At 40.3% G+C, this 9089-nt stretch overlaps 1 pseudogene across 1 annotated transcript; it reads left to right on the forward strand.

Annotated features, from left to right (window-relative positions):
• Positions 1–2473: 2473 nt before the first annotated feature.
• Positions 2474–8853, forward strand: LOC309566878 (annotated as a pseudogene). The gene is made up of 4 exons: positions 2474–2495; positions 6840–7174; positions 7996–8200; positions 8395–8853. The product of its transcript is annotated as an uncharacterized misc_RNA (transcript).
• Positions 8854–9089: the final 236 nt, after the last annotated feature.

Consider the following 9089-nt stretch of genomic DNA (forward strand, 5'->3'; position numbering starts at 1 on the left):
CTAGAAAAAAACATGAGTATTAAGATAAGTAAATTTTTTACACCTGTGTAAATGTAGTCCTATACTCAGGATCTTGTTGAGAAAAAGAGCCTGAGCAAAATGTTCCATAAAAATCTTGTGTAAATGCGTGTATGTGCCTAAATGACTGCACTCAAACATCACATTTTCCCTTTCTGATTTATGGCTCTGTACTCATTGCTGTATTATTGGTCTTTATGCAGCTGTGTGTGTGTGTGCTTCCATAGACAGCAACGCATCTATATCCACATCACAAAATAAAGTGGCTTTTTTTCACTCCCATGTGCAAAATGCCATAAAGGATTTTAATGGTATAATTCACACTGCGTGTTTGTGTGCGCTCAGAGAAAATAGAACTCCTACAGTTCACTAGTAGTTTCTCTTTATGGAAGCCAGTGATGGTCAACTACCCCTTGATGGGAATTGACTTAAAGTATACCCATAGCTAGTTTTTTATTTATTTATTATATTATTATTGTTGATTATTATTAATATTGATATTATTATGGTTGCTGATGATAATAGTATTATTGTTAATGATATTATTATGTTTGATTTATTATTTGACATTTGACATCCTCAGCCATGCAGTGATCAGTGCAGGGCTATGTGATGGTGATGATTATTTTTTGACATTTGATAATCGCAGCCATGCAGTGATGATTAGTATGATGATGATTTTTAATTTTTGACATCCTCGGCCATGCAGTGATCAGTGCAGGGCCATGTTATGATGATTTTTATTTTTTGACATTTGACAATTGCAGCTATGCAGTGATCAGTATGATGATGATGATTACAATTTGACATCCTCAGACATGCAGTTATTAGTATGATGATGATGATTACAATTTGACATCCTCAGACATGCAGTGATCACTGATCAGTATGATGATGATGATTATTATTATTTGACAATTGCAGCTATGCAGTTATTAGTATGATGATGATGATTACAACTTGACATCCTCAGACATGCAGTTATTAGTATGATGATGATGATTACAATTTGACATCCTCAGACATGCAGTGATCACTGATCAGTATGATGATGATGATTATTATTATTTGACAATTGCAGCTATGCAGTGATCAGTATGATGATGCCTAATATTATTTGACAATAAATAGCAGCCATGCTGTGATCAATATGATGATGATTATTATTATTTTGACAAATGCAGCCATGCAGTGATCAGTGCAGGGCCATGTGATGATGATGATTTTTTTTTTTTTTTTTTTTGACATTTGACAATTACAGCCATGCAGTGATCAGTATAATGATGATTATTATTATTTGACATCCTCAGCGATGCAGTGATCAGTATGATATTGATTAATATTATTTGACATCTTAGGCATGCAGTGATCAGTATGATATTGATTAATATTATTTGACATCTTAGCCATGCAGTGATTATTATTATGATGATTATTATTATTTGACAATCACAGCCATGCAGTGATCATTATTATGATGATTATTATTATTTGACAATCACAGCCATGCAGTGATCAGTATAATGATGATTATTATTCTTTGACATCCTCAGCCATGCAGTGATCAATATGATATTGATTAATATTATTTGACATCTTAGCCATGCAGTGATCAGTATGATGATGATTATTATTATTATTTGACAATTGCAGCCATGCAGTGATCAGTGCAGGGCCATGTGATGATTTATTATTATTATTATTATTTTTTGACATTTGACAATTACAGACATGCAGTGATCAGTATAATGATGATGATGATTATTTGACATCCTCAGCCATGCAGTGATCAGTATGATGATGATGATGATTATTATTATTTGACATCCTCAGTCATGCAGTGATCAGTATGATGATGATGATTATTATTATTTGACATCCTCAGTCATGCAGTGATCAGTATGATGATGATGATGATGATTATTATTATTATTTGACATCCTCAGTCATGCAGTGATCAGTGCAGGGCCGTGTGTTGAAGATGATGATTATTTGACATTTGTGACAGTCCCAGCCATGCAGTGCTGAGTGCAGAGCCATGTGAAGATGATGATGATGATGAAGGCTCATGTGTGGCGGGAATCCTCTCCTATCCCAGTGATCAGACAAGGAGGGAGGGGGGCTGGCAGCCTCTTTCCATCACAATGGTCATCCAGGACACTCACCTCCCCCCTCCCCAATAGATTGCAGCAAAGTTAATTAAATAAGAAAAGAAGTTTCATTCGCAAGACAACAAGTGACAGAAACCCGACTCTCTGTCTTCTCACCCCCCACACCCACCCAACACACAAAAAAAAGCTGCAGCCAATCAGGGGGGCTCTATTCAAACCGTGCCCCTCCCTTGTCAAAGGAGACAGGAGAGGGGGGGTGGTATATCTGTCAGTGAGGATTTTGGCACAAATCATAACCTGGCAGACTTCAGAGATTGAGGACGGTCCACACACACAGCGACAACATGAGCAAAAAGTCATCTAAGGGTAAGTTGCATTCACTTTTTAGGGATTCGCCCTGAGCTGGGGGAACCCCCCCCCCCCGTCCACTTTACGATTTTTATTTTATTTTTTGCAATCTGATGGGAATTTGGTGCAGTCGCATGTGTTTGCTGTAGAGGAGGGGGAGGGGGAGCTGTGCATTATTTGAGTTTAATGTGAGGTTGGAGTTTGAAGTGACAGCTGGAGAGAGGAGAGGAGGGAGAAGAAGGAGGAGGAGGGGAGAGGAGATCAGAAGTTCCTGTTTTCTCTTTGAAACAAAGAAACAGTTTTGTCAGTGAGAAGAACTTTTCTTTTCTTTCTTTCCAGCACCGATCGGCTCTGTGTTGCTAATTGCAGCTGGGGTAGGTGATCGTGGGGTGGATGATCGGTGGTGGGGGGGGATCGATGTGTGCACGCCATGTGCGGACAGCTCTTTGTTTCCGATCTTCTCTCTGCAACTTTGCGCTCACGTGTCTGCCCATCTATGACCGACAACTGCCACCCCCCGATCTATGCCCTGATCCCCTCTGATTGCACGATTTACTCTAAAGATTGTCTCGCTTCTTCCATTATATTCGGTGTGATCGGATGTGCTGGGCACAAAGTTTGCGCTCTGATTGTCAACTGTCATTGTTCTGTGTATTGGCGGGTGCGGAGGCGGTGACGTCATGTTTAAAGGGCTCTAGTGAGGTTACTAGAGTTTGGTCTGTGCACCATGGAGCAGGTAGATGGCTCAGTCCTGTGTCCACATGTCTGGGATGTCCTGTGCACGTACACAGACCCCCCCCCCCAGCTCCATTTTGGTGGAGGAGGAGATGGAAGGGTAGGGGGTGAAGGGATATCCATTTGCTGTGATGGGAAGATCCTTGTTCTGGAGGGAGAAGTTGTTTCTTTGCATTTGAACAAATAAAGGCCAGGGGTTGGGGTGGGGAGATCAGACCTATTGTGTGATGGGTGAGGGGGCTCTGGATAGGATGCAAGAGGCTTAGATAGCATTTCTTATCAAATATTCACAGTTTTTTATTTTTTTTTCTTCATTCATTTTTGTGTTTTGCTCTTTTTTTACATTTATCTTACAATTTGTTGGATCTGTTGATTAAGCCATGAATGCAGCAAAGATTATAACTACGAAATGTCCATGTGATTTCAAAACTTTATTTTTAAAATGTAACACAGACACAGAATTTTCACATCGACTTTAAAATGTTAATGTGATTTCAAGATATGTGTGTGTGTGTGTGTGTGTGTGTGTGTGTATATATATATATATATATATATATATATATATATATATATATATATATATATATATATATATATATATATATATATATATATATATATATATATATATATATATATAATACATTTTTTTTTTCGGACATTTTCCCTTCACTTCCTGTCCCCTAGTTTAAAATGGGAAGTGAGAGGAAATCCCTCCAATATTTATTTTATTTTTATTTATTTTGGGAGGGATTTTCCCTTCACTTCCTATCCCCCTAGTTGAAATAGGAAGTGAGAGGAAATCCCTACATTATTATTATTATTATTATTATTATTTATTTTTATTTTTTTTGGGAGGGATTTTCCCTTTACTTCCTATCCCCCCTAGATAAAATAGGAAGTGAGAGGAAATCCCTCCATTATTTATTTTGGGACGGATTTTCCCGTCACTTCCTGCCCCCTAGATAAAATAGGAAGTGAGAGGAAATCCCTCCATTATTTAATTTATTATTATTATTTTTTTTGAGATTTTCACTTCCTGTCCCATAGTTAAAATGGGAAGTGAGAGGAAATCCCTCCAATATTTATTATTATTCTTTTTTTGGGAGGGATTTTGGGATTTTCCCTTCACTTCCTATCCCCCTAGTTTAAAATAGGAAGTGAGAGGAAATCCCTCCACTATTTATTTATTTTATTTTTTTGAGATTTTCACTTCCTGTCCCATAGTTAAAATGGGAAGTCAGAGGAAATCCCTCCAATATTTATTTTTTTATTTATTTTGGGAGGGATTTTCCCTTCACTTCCTATCCCCCTAGTTGAAATAGGAAGTGAGAGGAAATCCCTACATTATTATTATTATTATTATTATTATTATTATTTTTTTTTGGGAGGGATTTTCCCATCACTTCCTGTCCCATAGTTAAAATAGGAAGTGAGAGGAAATCCCTACTAAGTGATGGAATCTCAGAATTGGGGCCCCTAGTGGAAAATGTCCCCCTCCTATTCTGTTGTCCACCCACAATTTTTGCATTTTCTTTTACTAATTTTTTATGCTAACGGTAAACAGGTCAAATAGAGAGGGGGGGGGATCTCCCTAACTGGAACACCGACAGCAATCCTTTTTTTTTTTTTGGGGGGGGTAATGCTTTCATTAATAATAATAATAATAATAATAATAATAATAATAAAAAAAAAAAAAGGCGATCCTGCCACTTCCGGCTACAGGGTGACAACACCTCTGTCCTTGTCACCCATTTCTGCTCCTGTGTTGTCACTTTGTCTCAAAGGAGCCAATAGAAATTAGTGGCCATTTCAAAATGCATTGCATGGGCCACTGTTGTTGTTGCAGCATCTCATTGCTACTGATCTGGCCCTCTGCTGCCACCTTCTGTCTAAATGCTGTCCAGAGATAGCTTCTTGTCTCTTTTCAGGATAGGTTTCCTGATGACAACAGTGGACCATGCCTGGCAGGATCATTGTTGCATTTGGGGTGGTTTCACCGTCAGCTGTAAGGTCCACTGAGGACCTTGATGGCATGGCAAGTTTCCTGATAAGTGACAACAGTGGGCCATGTCAGTTATTGTTGCAATTACCCACAATGCATCAGCGACACCATATAATCTCATAGCCCACTGTCGTTGCTATCAGGAAACCTGACCTTATGGCTGTATTTAATTAAAAAAAAAATATATATATATATATATATATATATATATATATATATATATATATATATATATATATATATATATATATATATATATATATATATATATATATATATATATATATATATATATATATATATATATAATATGTGTATGTTTAAATGATTGGGTCCACTATCCTGGGTATGGTGTTTGTAACCCCTTGTATTATACCAAAGAAGAGCTAACTGTAGATTTTGGTCTTGTAAGTAACTGGAAAGTCTGGGCTAACTTTGGAGAGAAGATAGGTGAGAAGTAAAATGCAAATTTGCACTGATTAGTGAAACAAAAGGTGTATAGACCCCCAGGGAATACAATCACTATGTTAATGAATGCTGTCCACTATATGGTGGGAGAGATTCCTAGAGTAGGCTGACATCTTAATACATGAGACTGTAGATGAGGAGAGCGGCTATTCATGATCGACTCAAAATGGTTACCTATTCTTTGTGAAAGCTTATGATCTAATGCAGTTTACTTGAAAATCATTATTTAATAGAAATACTGTATTATATATTCCAAATTCAAGAACCTATTCCAAAACCACTTTATCCATCGTTTCTCTTGATGGGAATCTCAAGGCTTAACTCTTATCTATAGTATGCTCTTCAGAGTATTCCAAGGGTTCAACTCGATCATTAGTATGCTGTTCATGGGATTCCTAGAGTCCAACCAAATCCATAATTTGGTAATTGTAGACCACTTATCCATAGTCTCCCCCCCCCCCCCCCCCACCATAGCTATACTCTTCATGAGATTCTAGGGGCTCGAACAGCTATACACACACATGGGAAAAATAAAATGGGACTTCTTCCTAGGCTCAAAAGGTCTACATGGGGAAACCTTATCCCATGATGTTAAGGGCAGGACAACTATTTTTTTTTTTTCTTTGACCTAGAATGTTATAAAACGGAGAAGGGGGGCAGACAAAATCTGTAAGAGCCGGTTCACACTGGGGCGACTTGTCAGGCGACTTGGTCGCCTGACAAGTCGCCGTGGGTCGCCTGCCATAGATTAGCACAGGACCCGTTCTAATAGGAGCGACACAAGTCGCTCCGACTTAGAAAAAGGGTCCTGTACTACTTTGGGGCAACCTGGAGCGACCTGCATTGACTTCAGTGATATGAAGTCTGTGCATGTCGCTCTGAGGTCGCGGTGCGCGCTGTGCACCGCAACTTCACAGGTCGCCCCGGCAAGTCGGGTCGCCTGTATGTGAACCGGCTCTAAAGGGCATCAGACACACCCAGTTCTGTTCCAGGAAAATTGTTTATTTTAGGGTCTTCAACAGAACACACAATAATAATTGATCTAATTTTATGTGATTGGCATCCTCTTGAGAGCCTTCTGATGTTTAATTCACTCAATTATCAACTTTTTACTGCATGTATGACTGATGTGCTTCTTATATTTTTGCCTTTAGGGATGAAAAAGAAATCGGTGAATCCCTCCACTTCCCGCTCCCCCTCCCCGTCCCCTTCCCGATCCCCATCTCCCTCCCCGTCCACTTCCCCTTCCCCCACCCCCTCCACTTATACTTCCCCTTCCCCCACTTCCGCTTCCACTGATAGTGATCCTGGGGAGGGTTGCAGCAGGGACGCGAATGGTCCTAAACCTAAAAAATGCCGTAGAGGAAACCTTCCCAAAGAAGCGGTTGAAGTCCTGCGTGATTGGCTCTTTGAGCATCGCCACAATGCCTATCCATCAGAACTGGAGAAAAGTTTGCTGTCCAGCCGGACTCGCCTCTCCTTACTGCAGGTATGTCACCCGGCAAGCTTTACTAAGCAAGCCAGAGAAAAAGTTAGGACTTACCTTGGCGACTTTCGCAGCTTAAGAATATCCTCATTTTTATCTACTTTCCTGCTGCTCCTTTAGTGTTTCCCAATTCCAAATCTTCGAATGCAGAGCCACCTGCTAGTGAAATCCTGGAATTGCAGTCCTGTGTTCAAACTGATACATTCAAATAATTTATAGAACCTATTTCCTTTAACGTTTTTCATAGTCGTGTTTTTGGCTTTACTGCTTGAGCCCTTGATTCTTTCATATTGGCCACCAAATGTCACTGGTGATTGCACTGGCCATTAGGAAGAAGCAGAGGACTGCAGAAGTGGGGCCAGAAGCATGACAAGGACCCTGCGGTCTGCAGGGTTGGGGGCCTGCTTTGGGAGGTAAGAACCCAAAAGGTGGCTTTCCTAAAGAAATACGTAGGCTGCTTTTGGTGACCCAGAACAAGCCTTCAGCAAATAAACTCCTTCATAACAATCTCTGGTTGAGGTGTGAACTTAAGTTTCTGGCTTGGCATGACAGCTAGGCCACTAGCCTTTCCAGGAAGCAGATGGCAACCTGTAGACCACCTATATTTTTTTTTTATTTTATTTTATGCCCAATGAGTATTTTTGAGGCAGTTACCAAACCTACAGTGTGACAATAGCAGTGATCATAGTGGGAAGACCACTAAACATTTATTGAGGGTTCCCATTTTCTCACTAGTATATAGGTATATTTCATTCGTTTTTTTTCCTGCTATGATCTTACTTGGAATTGTTTTCTAAGCAGTTTCCATTCTTTGCCATTTACAGATTTGCAATTGGTTCATTAATGCTCGCCGAAGAGCTCTACCTGAAATGCTCCGCAGGGACGGGAAAGATCCTGCTCAGTACACCATCTCTCGTAAGGGATCGAGAAATCCAGAGCCACTTTCATGTGCTCAGCAACAGCAAATGGCTACCAATGCTCAGCAACAACGAATGGCTCCACACCTTCAGCAACAGCAAATGCCTCCATGTATTCAGCAACAGCAAATGGCTACCAATGCTCAGCAACAGCAAATGGCTACCAATGCTCAGCAACAGCAAATGGCTACCAATGCTCAGCAACAGCGAATGGCTCCACACCTTCAGCAACAGCGAATGGCTACCAATGCTCAGCAACATCGAATGCCTCAATGCATTCAACAGCAAATGCCTCCACGCATTCAGCAACAACGAATGCCTACAAGCGTTCCCCATATTCAATCAGTTGACCGTGCTACACTGCCAAGCATGTTGATGGTTCCTCCTTTGCCTGCTGGCTTAGTGCCTCTGATCTATCCTTTTGGGCAACCTATCCATGCTGTCGCCACGGTCAGTCATGACATTATTGTGCAACAAGTGGCTCCTGCTATAAAAGCTGAGGAAGCGGGCACTTCAGCAGAGCTGCCCAACAAACGTAGTTGCCACTCCCCCGAGGAACATGCACAAATCCCTACACCTGCCTCTCCTCCATGCATTATCGAAGGTGCTAGAATTAGCCCCTTGCAGATCTTGGCTCACGTGGCTACACTGTGCATAGCTGAAATGGAGGCTAAGGAGGAGGCTAGTCGTGAAGCTGCCCGCTGTGCCCTGAATTCCCTTCAAAATTCTAACATGGAGGATCATGATCAGTCTCGCCATTCCTAACGACTTACAATGTTGTTTTTTTTTTTTCCATCAGTCCAATGACTTCAAACCCTTCCAAAATTGTTTTGTCTGCCTTTTTTCTTAAGGACTTCACATGGAGAAGCTGGAATTGTATTGGATCCTACCCATTTACGTTTTTGCAAAGAACGCACAAACCCCAAGCTTTTACTTGAGGGCTCTTTGCAAACGGGTCAAAACACATGCTAATGGGTATTTTCATTTTATATATAGACTTC

The sequence above is a fragment of the Pelophylax lessonae genome, assembly GCF_965119305.1.
Source record: "Pelophylax lessonae genome assembly, chromosome: 11".
NCBI lineage: Eukaryota > Metazoa > Chordata > Amphibia > Anura > Ranidae > Pelophylax > Pelophylax lessonae.